Source organism: Bufo gargarizans, chromosome 8 (assembly GCF_014858855.1).
Source record: "Bufo gargarizans isolate SCDJY-AF-19 chromosome 8, ASM1485885v1, whole genome shotgun sequence".
Classification (NCBI taxonomy): domain Eukaryota; kingdom Metazoa; phylum Chordata; class Amphibia; order Anura; family Bufonidae; genus Bufo; species Bufo gargarizans.
The window spans coordinates 66,209,897-66,229,510 of record NC_058087.1 but is presented as its reverse complement, the minus strand read 5'-3'; positions in this window follow the sequence as shown (position 1 = coordinate 66,229,510).

The following is a 19,614-nucleotide window of genomic DNA, read 5'->3' as shown; positions in this document are numbered from 1 at the left end:
AGGCAAACACAGAAAACTATCATTAAGAAACAGCGTGATCTTTAGACATAGAGCGCGCAGCCACCCGCTGCGACTTCCTGACCCCGGGTATAACGGAGTCAGACGTGGCTCTTGACACCCTCGTGACACTTACACACACAGTACACTTAGTCTAAGGCTACTTTCACACTTGCGGCAGAGTGATCCGGCAAGCAGTTCCGTTGCCAGAACTGCCTGCCGGATCAGGCAATTTGCATGCAAACAGCCAGCATTTGTAGACGGATCCGGATCCGTATCACAAATGCATTGCAAGAACGGATCCGTCTCTCCGTTTGTCATACGGACAAACGGATCAGTTTCAAATTTTTTTCACATTTCGCATGCGCAGACCGGATAGACGATTCCTGCACTAATACATTTCAATGTAAATTAATGCCGGCATTCTAGAAACTGATCCGGAATTTTGGACGGAGAGAATACCGCAGCATGCTGCGGTATTTCCTCCGTCCAAAACGCCGTTCAGTGACTGAACTGAAGAAATCCATTCAGAATGCATGGGGATGAAACTGATCAGTTCCTTTCCGGTATTGAGCCCTTATGACGGAACTCAGCGCCCGAAAAGAAAAACTCCAGTGTGAAAGTACCCTAAGAATCTAATGAGTCTACTAGTTTAAAAAAATCAAATGATTTTACTTAGTTATAGACTCATTCGATTCTTTGAGTCCACAATACAGTCTAATGACCAGGTTGCAGCAGTGATAAAGGACAGACAGCTGGACAGACAGCAGAGAGATAAGAGAAATGACACAGAGTTTAGATTAGAGGAGATCCTCATTCAGTTTGAATTAACCCTTTAGGATCAAATTGGCTTCTCAAGGAGATATGTATGTTTGTTAAAGGTACAGACATCCCTTCTGAAACATCTGTCTCATTCAGTTCAGTAGCTAATGCTATATAACTAAAGGAGAGAGATGTAAACCTCCATTTTAATTATATTATTTACCCCTCCAGTCCTGAGTTTTTCACACCCCTTGGGTATTTTGCATTCTGTGGACCAACTTCCTCAAAATACATCCACATATTGCTTCTCTTTCTTGAAGCCTTCCTTAGATTCCTTAGGTGACATTCTCTCTCTCTTTATATAGACACTCAAGTGTATTGGAAAATCATGCACTGTATTATGTTCAACTACCTGTGTTGTCACTGTTGTGTAGCTGATTTTCTGTCAGATCAGCCAAATAATGTATGTTATCACTGAAGCTGTGTAAATTTCGTGTTACTGCGCACTGTGCATGCGCAGTGTGGATCAGATGCTCGTGACCTACTGATCACTTGGTGTCAGCCGACTCAGAAAGTGAATCGAAGATTCGATTCATGAATCGGTTCTTTTGAATGAACTGATTCAAATGAACCGATTCATCTAAAAGATTCAAACTTCCCATCTCTGGCCCACAGAACGCCAAACAGATATAATCTAGGCTCCTCCCCGCGGGGGTGTGCACCGCCGCGAAGGACCAGTCGGAAGTAGAGGCGTGTCCTAAGACACGCCTACCGAGCGGACGACGCAAAGATTCAGGCATTACACCCACGGAGGTTAGCGCATGCGCACTCGAAGGGGGGAATCGAAGATGCGACACATACGAGTACAGTGAAGAAGCACGTTGTGGCTGGATAGACAAGAACACAGGGGGCATATCTGAAAGGATGTATCAGGTAAACAGCGAGGATCAAAAGAAGATAATAACACTGACGTTGGCCGGGGGACATCTGATGGACTATATGTCACTGGCTAATACAGTGTAGGAGTGCCATCTAATGCATTCTGAATACACTAAAATACAATTGATCGAAAGATGTAGTAAAGTGTAATATAATCAGACAACCATAGTAAATGGGATAAAGGTGTCACATACTTATACCAGAAGGACCCCAACTTAGCACATCACATATGTCCTAAATGAAACATGCAAAAGAAATGGCCTCATTCAGTCCTTTAGGGCTCACTGCTTGTAATTTAAAGGTCCATTGAGCTTCTTTGCGGAGTAGCAAACCATCAATGTCCCCTCCGCGAATGGATCTTTTAATGGGATCCAACCCTTGGACCTTAAGCACATCAGTTTTCTCATAATGATGATCGCATACATGGCATGCAACAGATGTGTCACGATTATTCCTGATGTCCGATAAGTGCTCGCCAATGTGCCTCCTTAGTTTGCACTTGGTCTTACCCACATATTGTAAACCACATATGCAGGTTAGTAGGTAGATCACTCCCACCGATGTGCAATTAATGAAAGATCGAATTCGATATCCCTCACCGGTCACTTGGCTGGTAAAGAATGCACTTTTCATTATATTGCCACATATGATACAAGAACCACACGAGAATGTACCTGTCAAAGTGTTATTCAGCCAAGTATTGGATGTTGGATATTGATACAAGCTCTGGATCAAGCGGTCACGTAAGTTGGAAGCTCGACGATACATAATGGCTGGGCATTCAGATATCAGGTCGGCAAAATCCGGATCAGATTGCAAAATTGACCAGTGCGTCTGTAAGATCGGACGTATCTGTTTATGTGCTTCATCATACGTGCCTATAATCCTATGAACACAATTGTCCTGTGCCTTGTTCTTGGGGGTTAGGCTCAAGGAGTGATGAAATGCCTGTTTCAAAGTATGTTGTGGATAACCGCGATTGGTAAAGCGGGTCCACAAATCACGCGCGGCTATCATGAAATCACCCGATTCAGAGCAATTCCTTCTAGCCCTCAAATACCTTCACTTAGGGATACCTCTCTTGAGGGCTAGAGGATGGCCGTTGTCCCAACGTAACAGACTATTCGTGGACGTTTGTTTTCTGAACAGATTTGTAACAATCTTTCTGTCTGTCCCCACTGAAAGAGAGAGATCCAAAAATGTGATCTCCCGTTCATTGGTGTCAAATGTGAATAACAAGCCAAGCTGGTTGATGTTCAGTTCGGCCACAAATTGAACAAACAAATCCTTTGCCCTTTTTCACACCAGAAACACATCATCGATATATCTGATCCAAATTAATATCAATGATTAATTAGCATGCTCGGCCGAACACTAATTTTACTCGAGCATCGCGATGCTCGGACGAATACCACGTGTGCTCGAGCGCGATTCTCGAGTCTCCTCTTTGTACGTTTGTTGGCTACTACGCAGCCAATAAACGTGCAGTGGAGTACTCCCATTCACTGTAATGCCCCCCCCCCTGTGGCGCGTGACGTACAGTGAGTGAGCGCTGCCGCCCGCAGAGCCTGCCTGTGGGGGGACATTATTTTTAATAAGGATCACTATGGACATTATTTAGAATGGAGGCTACTGTGGGTGTCATTATAACTGTATAATGTCTGATAGGCCTAATCCTGCGTTATATTACCCTGCCCTGTATAATAATGTACCCTGATACCCCTTATAACTAAGGGGTATCAGGGATGGGTACATTATTATACAGGGCATGGGTAGGGTAATATAACTCAGCTCAGGACTAGGCCTATCAGACATAGTTATAATGACACCTACAGCAGCCTCCATTCTAAATAATGTCCACAGTGATCCTTATTAAACTTAATGTCTCCCACAGTGACAGTGGCCCCCATTTGTATGTCTCCCACAGTGGCCCCCGCCCACAGACCATCCACAGTGTCACTGTCCCCATTGTAAAAAAAATTGTTTAATTTAACCACATTGCACCCGAGTCGACCCACTGTCCCGGATCCTCACAGCTGGCTTCTTTTCAGCAATCAGCACTGCTCAGGGCGGGCGGTAACAGGCAGACAGTGCGGCGCTCACTCACTCACTGTACGTCACGCGCCTGCGCCGCCTAGTGGGAGGAGCAGGCGCGTGACGTCAGTAAGTGCCGCCCACACCGCACGTACCGGAGCCGAGTGACTGGACTCGGTACGTACGGACAGAGGGCTCGGCACTCGGGTGCAGGTCGCAGGGCAGGCGAGATCTCAGAGGCAGGGAGCCAGGGGGGCGCACGGCACGAGACTAATAACAGGCAGAGAAACGACAAGAGGGCGCCCCCCCAGCCCTAGAAACGGCCCTGTGTCGCATCTTCGATTCCCCCTTACGGAGGTTAGTGCATGCACACTCATAAGTAGGTGTAATGCCTGAATCTTCGCGTTGTCCGCTCGGTAGGCGTGTCTTAGGACGCGCCTCTACCTCTGAATGGTCCTTTGCGGTGGCGCACACTCCCGCGGGGAGGAGCCTAGATTATATCTGTTCAGCGTTCTGTGGGCCGCACACGGCCACCACAGCGTCGGTGATCACACGCTACAGTGCGGTCGCAATGTACTAATCAGCAACAACTGTGATATTGCTTTGCACGCATCGCTCCTGATGAAACATGGATTAATAGTTCCATGTGGAAACGCGTTGAGCGAATGAGATAGATCACAGTTAGTGCGCTTACTAGGCAGGACAGTCAGCAGGAGCATGGTCTCACTGCCTCATACTGATTTCACTCGTCAGACCTTGCTTCCCACCCTCTTTTGTAGGCATAACAGATAGGGATGGATACATAATTGGGACGAGTCTGTTTACTGCTCTAGTGGCCATCTGCTGTAAGTCTATGTTTGCTAATCACTCGCTGATACAAACAATAGTGGGTTTACTGTATGTCAGCAAACTTGAGTCTTTTAGTCAGGTCACTCTACATGTAGATGGCATTATTTGTAAGTCCCTCTCTACATATTGGGTTTCCTGTTGCCTGATTTATTACCTAATCAGACATATGTGTCCTCTTTTAACTATTAGTCTTATTAAGACTTCTGAAGGCAGTTGGTCACACTGGAATTTATTTAGGGGTATCAGAGTACAAGGAGCAAAAAACACCACACCTTTCAGATTTTTATAAAAAGTTTTTCAAAATGATGTATCCTTTTCTTTTCATTTCACACATACTTGCTACTTTGTGTTGGTTTGTTGCAGAAAATCCCAATAAAATACAGTTATGTTTGGGAGTGTAATGTGAAAAAATGCGGAAAAGTTCAAGGGGGATGAATACTTTTTCAAGGCACTTGTATATGTGACCTAATGAAATCACCACCCATCAGAAGAACATCATTATTGTGCGCCCTGTACTATAAAGTGGGGTAACTAATCATGTACATTACCTCGTCAAGCATTATTAATGGCAGTCTAAAGTGTGACTCCGGACTTCACTATCACAAAACAACAGTGGGAACACTTCCTATAGAGGTGGCCACCAGCTTTAATGAAACTACAGGACCCAGCATGAACAAGGTAGTAGCGCCACAGCGTGACCGCCTGCAGCTTGGAGCCTGCTGTCCTATACAGGCTGGCGAGTCTTCTCCTGGCATTGGTTTTAATGGCAGGAAAAACAATGCTAGATTGGCAGAATGGTGGCATGTAGTAAAACTTTTAACCCAGGCAAGGCTCCTTTCCTGTTTTATTAAAACAACTTTTCAGGGAATACATAAAAAAAAACAACAACAACATTTGGTAGAATGGGTTAAAGGGGTTGTCCAGTTTCATCAAGAAACCAGATAACTCGGGGGAATAGACTGAAATAAAGTGAGCAGTGCTCACCAACAAGATCCAATGCCAACGCTTCAGTTTTGAAAAATGGAGCATTGGCTAGGTGAGTACTGCTCAATTCTTTATTTTAGGCTATTCCCCAGTGGTGTCTAGTTTCTTGGTGAAACCGGACACCCCCTTTAAAAATAACCATCTTTACCCACCTCACCGATCCCCTGATGCTGCTCAGCTCCCCTCTAGTCTTTGCTTCCTTGTCCCAACACACAGGAAATGGCTTGGACTGCTCGCAAAACCAAGCAATGGCTGAGGCGGTTCACCTCTGAAGTCAGTAAGTGGCCGATTGGATAGTCCAAGCCATTTCCTGTGTGTTAAGCCCAGAATCAGGAAGTGGAGAGCAGCAGGGACTAGAGCAGGGTCAGGCGATCGGTGAGTAAAGATTGCTATTTTTAACTAATTTTGTCAGTTTTGTTTTCAAGTATTCTCAAAAAAAAACTCTTTAAAAGGATTTTCTGGGATTTTAATATCGAGGACCTATCCTCAGGATAGGTCATCAATATCAGATCAGCTGGTTGAAGGGAAGGCCACTCGCCGTGCGAGCGCAGCCTTCTCTTGTTTGTTTACTTGCTCGCCGTCAACAACGCAATGGTGAGCAAGTGTAACTACAAGCCGTCCTATTCATTTCAATGAGACAGCTTCTTCCTATACACTTGAATAGGAACGAGCCGTCCCATTGAAGTGAATGGGACGGCTTGTAGTAACACCTGCTCACCGCTGCAATGTCGACGGTGAACAGGTAAACATAAAGGGAAGCCTGTGCTCGCACGGAGCACGGCCCTCCCTTCAACCAGCTGATCAGCAGGGGTGCTGGGTGCCTGCTTTTTTACACAGAAGTCATCGAGTGGAAGAGTCCGTGGTCAGAGATAACGTTAACCACTGACTTTTAACCTCTTAGATGCCATGGTCAATGGCATCTGAGGAGCTATTTACTGGGAGTGCGGCACTCCCAATGACCAAATGGTCCTCCCCATGACAAGACTTTGGGAGCCATACAAGGCTCGCCATATTAAAGTTCATATCAAACCATTGCAGTCTATGGTATACGTGATCTAATGATCACATATTGAAGTTACCTAGGGGGACTAAGAATAAAAGTAAAAAAAAAATAATAATAATAATAATTCAAATCACCCCTTTTCCTGCAGTCCATCAGTGGTGGCCGTGCTTGCACACTATAGGAAAAAGCACCAGCCTGCTGCCTATGTGCGCTCCCATGGTCACGGCCACCAGAGAGGCTGGTACTTTTTCCTATAGTGTGCAAACACGACCACCACTGATGGATTGCAGGGTGGTTGTAACCATGGAAACGAGCAGTGTATAATGTGATGGAAAAATGAATCCAGCCAGCAAAGGAAGCAATTTGGACAATCACAATACATTAGGAAGTGTCTTGTATTAATTTTTTCTACATGATAAATGTCATTTGCTGAAGTGAGACAACCCCTTTAACGTACACCCATAAAATTATTTGGCATGGCTGTAGTGATTTTAGTACAGAAAATAAATCAAAGTGATACCTTGTAATAGGTGAATGTCTAGGACAGTGATGGCGAACCTATGGCACAGGTGCCAGAATTTTTATCGCGAATATAGGTACTTTGAAAATTCGCGAATATTTCGAATATAGTTATATATATTCGTAATTTTGAATATTCGATTTTTTCCCGATTTTTTTTTTTTTTATCAGTACACATGATCCCTTCCTGCTTCTAGCTTGTGGGCCAATAAGAAGGCTGCAATATACTTGACTTTAGGAATAGTGATGAGCGGCAGGGGTCATATTCGAAAATGCACGATTTTTTTTTTCTTGAAAAAATCGGCAAGGTAATGATTGTGTAATATGCGAATTTTCGTAATTCGAATTTATTGCGAATTTTTCAACTTTTAGCAATATAGCGAATATTCGAAAAAAACGAATATAGAGCAATTTAGCTAATATAGTGCTATAATCTTCTTTGTCTAATAGTTGCAATTTTTTTCTCATCTGAAGTTCAGATTGGAAAAAAATTACAACTATAAAAAAAAGATTATAGCACTATATTAGCTAAATTGCTCTATATTCGTTTTTTTCGAATATTCGCTATATTGCTATATATTACAAATATTCGAAAAAACTGTTATAGCAATATAGCGAATATTCAAAAAATCTAATATAGAGCAATTTAGCTAATATAGTGCTATAATCCTCTTTGTCTAATAGTTGTAAGTTGAAAAATTCGCAATAAAAATTCAAATCCGAAAATTCGAATTACGAAAATTCGCATATTACACGATCATTACCTTGCCGATTTTTTTCAAGAAAAAAAAATCGCGAATTTTAGAATATTCTAAAAACTATTCGCGAAATATCGCGAATTCGAATATGACCTGCGCCTTGGAAAAAGTCTATGGCGTACCAATATGCTTTAGACTTTTCCTGCCATTCATCAGCACAGGACGCACTATGAACAGCACAGGCAGGGCACTGAATGTAGGATATTAAGCTATTATAGCTAAATGATAAAGTACATGGAAGATATACTATATTGGTATTCAGGTTAAATTGCCATGTTGGCACTTTGCGATAAATAAGTGGGTATTTGGTTGCAGTTTGGGCACTCGGTCTCTAAAAGGTTCACCATCACTGGTCTAGGAGCACAGCTTCTCTGATGTGCCATACTTAACCACATCTACTTTCTTCTGCCACCTGCTGGCTAAAGAACAGAGCAGAAGCAACAGAATAATAAATCACAGCTAATCCTGCTAACCCATGACCTAGAAGGCAATTTTGAAAACAGATAAAGGAATTATCCACACAAGATATACACATCAGATCCCTCTCGGCAAGAACTCAAGCTCCCTCATTAATATAGAGGATATGTAATATGTTAGATGAGCACCCACTCCTTTCCCTCATTTTGAGTATAGGTCAATGTAAGAACCACATATTTTGTGTTCAACTATTTTTATACAATAAAAATGGGGTAAATAAAATATTACCAAAGTAGGTCAGTGAATGACAAAAAGATGATAACTACACTTACCGGTAATTGGATTTTCCATTTAATAGCCCAGCCTATCAGTTACCAGCTGATCAAAAAGGAATAAATCAATAATGAGTCTGGCTCACAGTATTTTGCATACACAAAATTCATTATCCCAATAAAAGTATCATAAAATGTTAAAATATTAAACATGACCTTATTTCATATCTGCATATCAGCATAAATACATATAGATACATATAATGCGGAGCTCACGCATACATCTATATAACTGGAGTACTCCAAATAAATATGACCTCTTTGCTTTCAGTGTTATCGCCTATCTGCAAAAATTCAACTACTAGATAATCGTACGATTTTACCAGTGGAAAATTCGACTACTGAATAATCGTATAATTTTGTGCGATTTTACCAGTAGTTGGAACCTAGATGGTTCGAAGGAATGTCCTTGTTGCGATTTTAAATGATGAAACTTTGCGCTCAAACAGCGCTTCCAGATGGTGGATATCTCGCCTTCGACCTGTACTAATTCATAGTAACATAGTACATAAGGCCGAAAAAAGACATCTGTCGTACAGTTCGGCCTGTTATCCTGCAAGTTGATCCAGAGGAAGGCAAAAAAAAAAAAAAAACCCTATGAGGTAGAAGCCAATTTTCCCCACTTTAGGGGAACAAAAAAAATTCCTTCCCGACTCCAATCAGGCAATCAGAATAACTCTTGAGATATTTACTTGAGATATCTTCTATTATACGTTTTAGCCCTGGTAGTCTATTTTCCTTGGATGTGAGGTGCTATTCATGGACACCCAGCTATTATCTGGTTCTGCCATATAGTATCAGCCCTAATTAAGGGTCACCATGATTTTTTGTTATGCAGATTTGGTTGTCCTTGTATTATAATCACTTCTACCTGTTGGCTATCTATGCTCATTGTTGCATGGATACATATGTAAACGCAGTTGGGTTTACTGCCCTTTGCTTCTCCTTATAATGTCTACCATCCTGTCTTTTCCCCATTTTTATATTTGATAATAAATTGATATTTTGGTATATTATCTCCACTTGCTTTTTTGTTAGTAAATCAGAATAACTCCCTGGATCAACGACCCATCTCTAGTAGATATAGCCTGTAATATTATTACACTCCAGAAATACATCCATGGGGATAAATACATGGGGATAAATAGATGATGGGATAGATCTCTGCACTGACCCCTGATATATTTATACATATTAATTAGATCTCCCCTCAGTCGTCTTTTTTCTAAAGTGAATAACCCTAATTTTGATAATCTTTCAGGGTACTGTAGTTACCCTCCTCTGGACCTTCTCCAGCTCTGCTATGTCTGCCTTGTTTACAGGAGCCCAGAACTGTACACAGTACTCCATGTATGGTCTGACTAGTGATTTGCCTCATTCGCAGTGATCCCTCGTGTTGATCTATGTGGCGCCCCAGACTCCCACGTTATTAGCCGGGGAAAGGATTCATTGGTCGATAATAGAATCCAATTGGGTTCATCGAAATGCCGGAAATCGATGAAGCAGAGTTTGATTGGTATAGAGTTTAGTTCCATGCAACAAAGTTACTGCACTATGTAGGGCATGCCGGCATAGGCTGTGATGATATATTGAGCTGATCTCCCTTGGTGCCGGTATTGAATATAAATGCAGTATTCTTTCGAAAGTGGCGAGTTCAATACCAGCACCAAGGGACATCAGCTCAAAATATCATCACAGCCGATCCGCCTATGCCGGCATGCCCGACATAGTGCAGTAACTTTGTTGCATGGAACTAAACTCTATACCAATCGAACTCTGCTTCATCGATTTCCGGCATTTCGATTAACCCAATTGGATTCTATTATCGACCAATGAATCCTTTCCCCAGCTAATCACGTGGGACACCACGCAGATCAACACGAGGGATTACTGCGAATGAGGCGGCAGTGAATTAGTACAGGTCGAAGGCGAGATATCCACCATCTGGAAGCGCTGTTTGAGCGCAAAGTTTCAGCATTGAAAATCGCAACGAGGACATTCCTTCGAACCATCTAGGTTCCAACTACTGGTAAAATCGCACAAAATTATACGATTATTCAGTAGTCGAATTTTCCACTGGTAAAATCGTACGATTATCTAGTAGTTGAATTTTTGCAGATAGGCGATAACACTGAAAGCAAAGAGGTCATATTTATTTGGAGTACTCCAGTTATATAGATGTATGCGTGAGCTCCGCATTATATGTATCTATATGTATTTATGCTGATATGCAGATATAAAATAAGGTCATGTTTAATATTTTAACATTTTATGATACTTTTATTGGGATCATACATTTTGTGTATGCAAAATACTGTGAGCCAGCCTGATTGATTCATTATGGATTTTCCATTTAGCCTCCACAACACCACGCCTTCCAGGGACAGAAAACAACAAGGAGAAACAAAGGTTTAAAAGCCTCCTCCCCTTTACCTTGTCCAGTAAGTATCCAAGGAAACAGGTGATGCCAAGTAGGAATATTTATATATGTTTCTGATGAGAAGGTATACATCATTATCAAAACACAACAAAAACTATATCAAATATGCAACATAACATAGGGCAGGAACTCCCAGTGCCGTTGAGGAGGCTAAATGGAAAATCCAATTACTGGTAAGTGTAATTATCATCTTTTCCATATGCCTCCCCAACAGCACTAAGCAGGAGGATTAACAAAGAAAACAACAATTTAGGGCGGGACCACAGCAGATAAGACTTTACGACCGAAGGAAAGGTCCCTATTTGAGACAATATCCAGTCTGTAATGTTTAAAGAAAGTGGATGGAGTGGACCAGGTGGCAATCTGACAAAACTGTGCCAAGGAAGCAGAGGCACCTTCTGCCCAGGAGGTTGATATTGCTCTCATTGAATGAGCTTTTAGATTCAAAGGAAGGGGGACACCCTTTTCCCTGTAAGCCATGGAAATAGTCATTTTAATCCAATAGGTTCATTCAACATCCTGGCTGTACTGTTGCACATCTGGATGCCGAGCCAGTCCTTGTAGAAGGATCTCCGGGATCTGTGGGGGCAACCACAATTTCTCTTTTGAGAGACTCAGCAGAAGTGGGAACCACATCCATTAGGGCCAATAAGGAGCTATCAGAATCAAATGGCAATTTTCTTCCATTACCTTTGTCAGAACCCTGGGAATCAGGCTAATGTGGCCTGTTGTCTGACAGAATTTTTACGTCCCTTCAACGGATAATTGGAAGAAAGGCTCTCAGGGCTAGAAAAACAGCAAAAAGTTCCTTTGAGTTTGAGGATACTGGGAGGAGACTCTGACTCCAGACCCCCTGGACTAGCTGATCCCCACAATGGGTGCCCTAGCCTGACCAGCTTGCGTCTGGTATAATTGGATCTGCTGATCTCCATTGCACTCCCTGGTTCAGATTGTCTGGATCTAAATAACCACCACTGTAGAGAACTCCTCACCCGAGTAGGAAGAGATACTTTGTTGTTCAGGGAGAATTGGCTCGTTCCAGGCAGTTAAGAGAAAATCCTGCAAAACTCTTCTCTGAAACATCCTACCTAACTGCAGGGATGGTTGAGGTTATTAGGCCCAGAACTACCATTATGTCCCTGATGTGACCGAAAAGTTGATATCCTTGATATTATGTCCTGTGTCTTCTGATTGAGAAGAAAAAAAGACTTCATAAGGCGAGAGTCCAGAAAAATTCCTAGGAAGATCCTCCTGTTGCTGGGGGACAAATCTGACTTCTCTAGATTTTGTTTCCAACCTAGGAACTGAAGGACGTCTGACTATTTGAAAATATTGTAGTCGAATTTCCAGAGAATAGGCTGCAATAAGAAAATCGTCCAGATATGGAATGAATAGGATCTCTTTTTGATGAAGAAATCCTGAAACCTCCGCCATGAGCTTCGTCAAAACTGGGAGCAGATGACAGACCAAAAGAGAGCGCTTGAAATTGTAAGTGAACCAGGCAATTTTCCAGGTAGACTGCAAAATCTAGATACTTCTTGTGGCGAAACAAACCTCGCCACTGGGTGGTGGAGAAGCATGGTTGCCAGCCTCTTGCCCCAGGATTATGGGCCCTCTCATCAGCCCATGCTAAACTTAAACCCCATGGCGATTTGACTGTTTGTGGCATCTGAGCGCTGTTTGGATATATTGAGCGCTCAGATCCAAGCCATCTGGGGATATGTTAAATGTCTATGTTTACTGTAATGGTTGGGACATTGTATATTTGAGTAGTGATGTCTGTCCTATTGTCTCCACGTGTGTATTGGCGATTATCCTTTGTCCTGAGAGATAATTGTATTACTCCTCGGTTGTCTCCAGGACAGAAGTGTATTCTCCTGCCGGTGATAATTACATCAACCCATTGTGTAAGGTTATTGTATCAAAGGCAGAGAGGAGGATTTTGTGTGGGAGTGTTTTACTGTATTGTACGTGTTTATTGGTTGTTCTTACAAAACCCTGTGGGTGGTACTAGTGTGTAACAATGTTATATAACAATAAACACACAGCTCTGGCCGTCCACTGCTTTACCCTTAACACGGAGCTTGGTCTCGTTCTTGGGGGGGGGGATTCACCGCTTGGGTGCGTTTCCTATTCGTCTGCTAGCAGCTATTCAGGAGGTTCCGTTCAGGAGTTTGGAGTATTCCCTTGTATGCTGTAACACTTCTGATGATCTTTGTGTATGGGGACATGGTAGTAAGCGTACGCCAAGTCTAGCGTTACCATATAACAGTCCTGAGTTAGTAGGTTGATTGTTGACTTAACCGTCTCCATCTGAATTTTTGTAAGTAATGTTTGTTGAGACCCTTCAGGTTTATTATGGCTCTGAATGTGCCATTCGTTTTATTTATAAGGAAAATTGGGGAGTATAATCCTTTCCCTTTCTGATTCATTGGCAGCCATAGATACCCACCCCATGACACTACTACCACCATGCTTCACCGATTAGGTGGTATGCTTCGGATCATGAGCAGTTCCCTTTCCTTCTTCATACTCTTCTCTTCCCATTACTCTGGTACAAGTTGATCTTGGTCTCATCTGTCCATAGGATGTTGTTCCAGAACTGTGAAGGCTTTTTTAGATGTCGTTTGGTAAACTCTAATCTGGCCTTCCTGTTTTTGAGGCTCACCAATGGTTTAGAGCTTGTGGTGAACCCTCTGTATTCACTCTGGTGAAGTCTTCTCTTGATGGTTGACTTTGACACACATACACCTACCTCCTGGAGAGTGTTCTTGATCTGGCCAACTGTTGTGAAGGGTTTTTTCTTCATCAGGGAAAGAATTCTTCGGTCATCCACCACAGTGGTTTTCCGTGGTCTTCCGGGTCTTTTGGTGTTGCTGAGCTCACCGAAGCGTTCCTTCTTTTTAAGAATGTTCTAAACAGTTGTTTTAGTCACGCCTAATGTTTTTGCCATCTCTCTGATGGGTTTGTTTTATTTTTTCAGCCTAATGATGGCTTGCTTCACTGATAGTGACAGCTCTTTGGATCTCATCTTGAGAGTTGACAGCAACAGAATCCAAATGCAAATAGCACACTTGAAATGAACTCTGGACCTTATGTCTGCTCACTGTAATTGGGATAATGAGGGAATAACATACACCTGGCCATGGAACAGCTGAGAAGCCAATTGTCCCATTACTTTTGGTCCCTTAACAAGTGGGAGGCACATATGCAAACTGTTGTAATTCCTACACCGTTCACCTGATTTGGATGTAAATACCCTCAAATTAAAGCTGACAGTCTGCAGTTGAAGCACATTTTTTTTGTTTCATTTCAAATCCATTGTGGTGGTGTATAGAGCCAAAAATGTTAGAATTGTGTCGATGTCCCAATATTTAGGGACCTGGCTGTATATCCATAACTAACCATACCGGCCTAGAACTGAATTCAGTTCTTTGGAGATTATACCGTGTTTCCAAAAGCACATATAAATCTCCCTGAATCGGATCAAGTTTTAGGATGATGCTGCAGGTACACCCCAATCTTATTCCAAAACAGATACTATACACAAAGTATGGTTAATAGAATATATATAGATATACATATTAATTGATTATCCTCTAAAATATAGATAAGGTTATACTATACCAAAATGTCATCTAGCAGAAATCAGTTTAAATGGTTCTAAGATGGCTGCCTCCAATGGCTGAAAAGGTGGTCAAGTGGCTGGATCCGATGGATCAAGATGTTTCAAGATATTTTCTTCCAGATGACCATCCCATGCTGATTCAAGAAGATCATCCCTCTGTCAGCCCATACCATCTTTTTATCCCATCTAAAAATGGGACTGGTCTAGTTTGATCAACAACTAGTGACATCGCAATATATTCCTTAATTTTCATCCTAACACTAGGTGGCATTAAGGCTCCATGTATACATTTTGGAAATTAATTAGGATTTTACTAAACTGATTTTAAAAACAGGATTTGGAATGTCTAACAGGGAAACAATAGAATGTTGATTCTCACCAAGTAATCATATATACACTTTGCTAACTTCCAGTCTAGTCACACAAGCCAAAGTCCTACGCTATACATACAAACACCTTTGTATACAATTGCCCCAGACATCTATTCTATTTCTAAATCTAGGATTAAACCTAATTAAGACAAACACTATAAAGTCCCTTTTCTATTCATTGGGATAGACCACTTTCTGGTGATACTTTGGTCTATTGTCTTAAATTGAAGGTACACTATTTGTTCATGATCTTTCTCTACAACTCTCCTGAAGTAACACCTGAGACTGAAATAATTAACTTCCCATAGTGACATAGTAACATTTTCAAACTATATAATAAATCCAGCTATTTCTATAACAGATACCATGAATATATTTAGATATAAGGCACTTATATGATTATACTTTTCTTTCTATATCTTAACATAATAACATGTAGGATATAACATCTAATGATGTGAATCACTCTCTTTCTATTCACTGAAGATAAACTAAAACTCAGCACATTTCTACTTCAGTGTCTTAGGCTATTCTCACACTAGCGGCAGGACGAATCAAGACAGGCTGTTCACCCCGTCGGATCCATCCTGCCGCTATTTCGCTGTGCCGCCGCTCCATCCCTATTGACTATAATGGGGACGGGGGCGGAGCTCCGGCACAGCACAGCAGTGCGCGGAGAAAGGCCGCCGGACTAAAAGTACTGCATGTCCGACTTTTTAGTCCAGCGGCCTCTCACCGCGAACTGCCGTGCTGCGCCGGAGCTCCGTCCATGCCCCCATTATAGTCCATGGGGACGGAGTGGCGGTCCGGTGGCACGGTGAAATAGCGGCAGGACGGATCAGACAGGGTCAACAGCCTGTCGGAACCGTCCTGCCACTAGTGTGAAAGTACCCTTATCTGGGTAAATACATTTTATTAGACCTGTCTAAATTTCTTCTCACACAAGAGCAGACTATGCAAACCCTCCTAAGTTTTATAAACAAAAGTCTTTACACAAGTCTAATCTCGCGTTAGTGATTCTAAGTTCAAAAATCCTGAACTCATCCTGCCCTTTCAAAATAAGACAAAATGGTTGTTATACAGCACCTATATCAGGATATCAAATATAATGAATTCTTTTATATTCAAAAGTTCTGACAGGGGTCCCAGCTGTAGGACCCCCATCAATCAAATGCTGATAACCTAAGCACTGCTGAACATCTTTTGATTTGTACTGGAAGTAAGCAGGATGTGCCTTTCATATGCTGCACCGAGTTTTCATTGCTAACCACTGCGTCTACGGTCCTCAATGTTTGTGTTTCTTCCAAAGGCCTTGAACAGCACATCTTGAAACCCCAGACTGCTTTGAATGGGAGAAACCTTGCTGATGTAGTATAACTACCTTGTGTCTTATTGAACTGTCTTCACTGAAAAGTAGAAAATGGAGTCATGGAATGGATGATATGGCCCCCACAAATCCCTGATCTCAACATCGAGTGGGATTGGGATCAGGGTGTGGGATTATATGAGGAGACATGTATATTTAGAGTTCTCTATTGCTCAGTCACTTTGCATTTTGTTCACTGATAAAAAATAACTAACTCTTTTTTTGAAAGTATTCTTAATTTGCAGGATTTTCTCCACGCCTGCCTATAACATTTGTATACAGGCACAGAAGAGGGTGGTCACATTAATGGTGATATTGCTGAAGCCTAGATAAGCCAGCAACACTATGCACTCTGTATGCTGCTCTCTGTAAGAATGGGCTGTACTGTCTGTGTGTAATCTGTGATATTTCTTTATCAATGTACTTCCAATTATTTCAGCTGCCATAAGGGATACAAACCCTGTTGTACGGTCTATGAAAGAAATACAGGAAGGACGTGTCTCCAATGCTTAGGAGGGTGGTGGGTATTATATCAGGTAGGCAGATTACATTTCCTAAACTCAATGGTAGGTTCTCTTTCAGTCATATGTATCTTTCTGAAGGTACAGGATCCCTCTGTTGTGGTTAAAATTGGCTAAAATATACATGCAAAATATAAGGCTGCCTTCATATCAACGTTCACCTTGAATCCAGGACTTTTGTCTCCGCTTCAAAATCTTTCCCCAAATATAAACCTAACTGACCCATTTGTAGTTTATGTGCCCGATCCGTCCTTTCCTCAGCTCCTACAAACGATGTGAAAGCAGACGAAAATAGGCCTTACGGGCCCCCACTGTATGTCCATATGACTCCAACTTTATACATTAATTCATATAAGACTGAATAAAAAGTGTGGCATGCTGAATTTGAATAGAATAGGATGATCATTGACAGCCATACCATATGTCCATATGTCTACATGATCCCTTAAACGAGTTGTCCCCATTTTTTTTTTTTTAACCTAACCCTAAGATATTAGGACCTGTGGAGAAATCCATACTCCTCTGGACCCACTGCTTGATTCTGGCTCCTGAGCAGTCATAACTGGATTTCCATTCCTGTTTATCAACTTCCGCAAGGACGAGGTCATGTTCAAAGACTGCTGGGACAAGTGCCAACTGGGGACACAGGTAGCCCCATCTGTGCAGGAAGTTTACAGACCGGAACCGAAAGCCCAGTGAAGAAAGCCCCGGAACTGGAACAGAGCATCAGGGACCAAGTGAGTATAAATTTCTTCACAAGGTCCAATGTATGGGGGTTAGATTTAAAATAAATAAATAAATAGCACCTAGACAACCCTTTTAAACAGCATACAGCTTTGACATAGGAGGCTCTTTATGCATATACTTCAATTAGAACAAAGAAGGACACAGGAGCCATCACAAATATCCATATTGTATTTTATATTTATTACCAGAATTTCTCTATAATAAATGGATATTTAGTTCCATTTTTTTCTGAACAACACAGGAGATGTAACACTGTTAGATCACATTGTACGTTAAAAGTTCTATTACCCAAATACAGTGGGGCAAAAAAGTATTTAGTGAGCCACCAAATGTGCAAGTTCTCCCACTTAAAAAGAGAGAGGCCTGTAATTTTCATCATAGGTACACTTCAACTATGAGAGACAGAATGGGGGAAAGAATACAGGAAATCACATTGTAGGATTTCTAAAGAATTGGTAAATTCCTCGGTAAAATAAGTATTTGGTCACATACAAACAAGCAAGATTTCTGGCTCTCAGACCTATAACTTCTTCTTTAAGAAGCTCCTCTGTCCTCCACTCGTTACCTGTATTAATGGCCCCTGTTTGAACTTGTTATCAGTATAAAAGACACCTGTCCAGAACCTCAAACAGTCACACTCCAAACTCCACTATGGCAAAGACCAAAGAGCTGTCAAAGGACACCAGAAACAAAATTGTAGACCTGCACCAGGCTGGGAATACTGAATCTGCAATAGGCAAGAGCTTGGTGTGAAGAAATCAACTGTGGGAGCAATTATTAGAAAATTTAAGACATACAAGAACACTGATTCCCTCGATCTGGGGCTCCACGCAAGATCTCACCCCGTGGAGTCAAAATGATCACAAGAACGGTGAGCAAAAATCCCAGAACCACACGGGGCGGACCTAGTGAATAACCTGCAGAGAGCTGGGACCAAAGTAACAAAGGCTACCATCAGTAACACACTAGGCCGCCAGGGACTAAAATCCTGCAGTGCCAGACGTGTCCCTCTGCTTAAGCCAGTACATGTCTGGGCCCATCTGAAGTTTGCTAGAGAGCATTTGGATGATCCAGAAGAGGATTGGGAGAATGTCATATGGTCAGATGAAACCAAAAGTAGAACTTTTTGGTAAAAACTCAACTCGTCGTGTTTGGTGGAGAAAGAATGCAGAGTTGCATCCAAAGAACACCATACCTACTCTGAAGCATGGGGGTGGAAACATCATGCTTTGGGGCTGTTTTTCTGCAAAGGGACCAGGACGACTGATCCGTGTAAAAGGAAAGAATGAATGGGGCCATGTATTGTGAGATTTTGAGTGAAAACCTCCTTCCATCAGCAAGGGCATTGAAGAAGAAACGTGGCTGGGTCTTTCAGCATGACAATGATCCCGAACATACCGCCCGGGCAACGAAGGAGTGGCTTCATACGAAGCATTTCAAGGTCCTGGAGTGACCTAGCCAGTCTCCAGATCTCAACCCCATAGAAAAAATTTGGAGGGAGTTTAAAGTCAGTGTTGCCCAGTGACAGCCCCAAAACGTCAATGCTCTAGAGGAGATCTGCATGGAGGAATGGGCCAAAATACCAGCAACAGTGTGTGAAAACCTTGAGAAGACTTACAGAAAACGTTTGACCTGTCATTGCCAACAAAGGGTATATAACAAAGTATTGAGATGAACTTTTGTCATTGACCAAATACTTATTTTCCACCATAATTTGCAAATAAATTCTTTAAAAATCAGACAATGTGATTTTCTGGATTTTTTTTTTCTCATTCTGTCTCTCATAGTTGAAGTATACCTATGATGAAAATTACAGGCCTCTCTCATCCTTTTTAAGTGGGAGAATGGCACAATTGGTGGCTGACTAAATAGTTTTTTGCCCCACTGTACGCTCAGAAAGAAAAATATTAGTTGGAATAAGCTGACCTTTCTGGTTCTATTTGGCCT